This window comes from Corvus kubaryi, unplaced genomic scaffold (assembly GCF_017639235.1).
Source record: "Corvus kubaryi isolate FWS band 111438036 unplaced genomic scaffold, C.kubaryi_AGA036_p1.0 37392, whole genome shotgun sequence".
NCBI lineage: Eukaryota > Metazoa > Chordata > Aves > Passeriformes > Corvidae > Corvus > Corvus kubaryi.
This window is the reverse complement of record NW_024581131.1, coordinates 4,064,404-4,066,624: the sequence shown is the minus strand read 5'-3', so window position 1 is coordinate 4,066,624 and position 2,221 is coordinate 4,064,404. Positions and strand designations below refer to the sequence as shown.

At 43.0% G+C, this 2,221-nt stretch overlaps 1 long non-coding RNA gene across 1 annotated transcript in view; it reads right to left on the bottom strand.

Annotated features, from left to right (window-relative positions):
- LOC121669589 overlaps nucleotides 1-1,702 on the bottom strand; it is an 8,968-nt gene extending 7,266 nt beyond the window's left edge. The window contains exons 1-2 of the long non-coding RNA XR_006017813.1: nucleotides 1,566-1,702; nucleotides 1,063-1,153 (exon numbers count right to left, since the gene is read on the bottom strand). This is a non-coding gene — a long non-coding RNA (uncharacterized LOC121669589). The remainder of the gene's footprint in view (nucleotides 1-1,062; nucleotides 1,154-1,565) is intronic.
- Between the last annotated feature and the right edge of the window lie 519 nt (nucleotides 1,703-2,221).

Here is a 2,221-nt window from a genome sequence, read left to right as displayed (position 1 = left end):
GAGGGGGAAAGAGAGAGGGGGAAAGAGAGAGGGGGAAAGAGAGAGGGAAAAAAAAGCTTGGTTTGCCAAGGCCCCATGGAAACTGCCTGCTCTACATATGCTTACATTCCTCTCTTGTCTGACTTGCAAGAATGGGGGAGGAGAGATAAGGTCGTGTTCCACATGTCACAGGAACCAGAGCTTTCTTTGGATTTCTCAGTATTTCAGTCCCTTTGACTAAAAAACACATTTTAGGAAACAAACTTGGAATACTTTCCTAAATGCTGATTGAAACAGCCATGTTCATCTTTACCTTCAATTGCTTTAAAAATCTGTCCAAATGGTGAATAAATAAAATAGAAATTCCCAAGAATGATTTTTGCCAGGTGGAACTGTTCAAATCTTTCTTTAGTGGCATTTTTTAAAGGTAACACCTTCTAAAACCTTGAAAAGCTCATTTTCAAAATACCAAGTGGCAACATCAAGTGTCTTAACACAAATAACATGATTGGTACTAATGTGATGCTAGTGACTTGACACAAGAAAATATTGATTGCAACAAACAATATGAAATGTATTTTCTGGCATCTCAGTCACACTTTAGATCCTCATGAAGAGGAAAACCAATTCAGTAGCTTTAGACCTGGCTTATAATTAAATTACAATGAGTTTAAAGGTTTGACTGATCTATATTAGTCACAAATTTTTCTTTGTATTTTGGTAAGTGGCCTCCAGAACTCAGCTTTCCTTCAGCACGTGACAACCTGGCCTGTCACTATCAGCACTGGGAGCATCACTCAGGCCAGGAGGCAGCATCTGAGAGCTGTTCAGCTCAGCCAAATCCTGCTCAGAGCAGGTCTTCCACAGGACCAGTGCTGATACACGAGCATGGGAAGTTCTGATGTGAAATGTTATTTCTAGTTTTGATTTACTCCTTGCTCAAAGGCTGAAGGATTTGTAAGCAGCTGGGCAGTTGCAGATAGATCTTCCAGAAGATTTAGAGCTCCCTCACACACCCATCTCCATTACTGCCTCGTTGGTAAAAAATGGATCTATCACTAGAGCTTTGTATTGAAATCTCACCGTATTTCAAGTGGGAGACAGAGGAAGCCAAAATCACTCAGCAGATGTTGCCGGATGCTTTAAAAGCTACATTTAAAATCTCCCCAAGGACCTGTGTAAAAAAAGGCAGGGAAAAGTCACATTTAGTGTTACACACAAACAGATCCATTAAATGAAACAGCCTTTTAACTGTTAAGCGTATTGAGTAGTACGAGCAAGCACGTCACTGTTTGCTGTCTTTATTGATGTATCTGCACTGTGTTCAGCAATCCCATAAATCTGTTATTGCTGGGAACAGCTGTGGAGCAGACTGATAACCTGGGAAATGAGCACACAGCTGGTAATGCTGAATAACCAGCTCCAGGCTGGTGCCAGCCAGAGCCCTTACACCTTGGAATACACATACCATCAGAAAATGCCGAGGTGTCAGCAACACTGAAGCGTAAGAACACTTCCCAAGGTAGCAAAGGATTATTTGGCATTATCAGGCTATTACTGAGCTTAGGAGTTTCTGAAAAAGTCACCTGGCCAGGTGGATAACACTCTACATATATATCCCTGTGGAGCAGGCAGACGGCCATACACAGGCACGGCGGCCCGGGCTTAGCAAGCGGCATGGGCAAGGAGAAGGAAAGGGAAACAGCAGAAGGAGAGGAGGGAGGTTATCAGAACCTGGGAAGGAAGTGAAAAAGGAGCAGCCCGGCAGGGAAAGCTTTCCTTGGAAAGACCAGCGGTATCATGTGCCATCTGGAGGCTTAAACCAGAAATGAACAGGATATATTTCCTTTCTGGCTTGACAACAACCACCTCTTACATAGATACATACCTTAATCAGAGCTGACATTAGATCATTATCATAAAACCTGTTTTCTTCTGATAGCATATTCCCAGCTCTGAAATCACCACATCAAAAATCTGCCAGACAAAAAAATAAAAGAAGTCTAGAAATCCCTTAGAGAGGATCCCTGATTTCCTGTCCATCCTGCCCTGTGGTGAAACGAGCACAGACTGGCACTGTGTGTGAAGAGCGCTCTGTCCCTCACACACTGAGCACACAGCTCTTGTGTGTCCCTAGAAATCCTCGTCAGCACTATTAATATACCAGGGATGTCCACAAGACACCAGCACTACCCTTGAACATTGCTCCAAACAATCTGGCTTTTCTCTGATTACTTGGGAA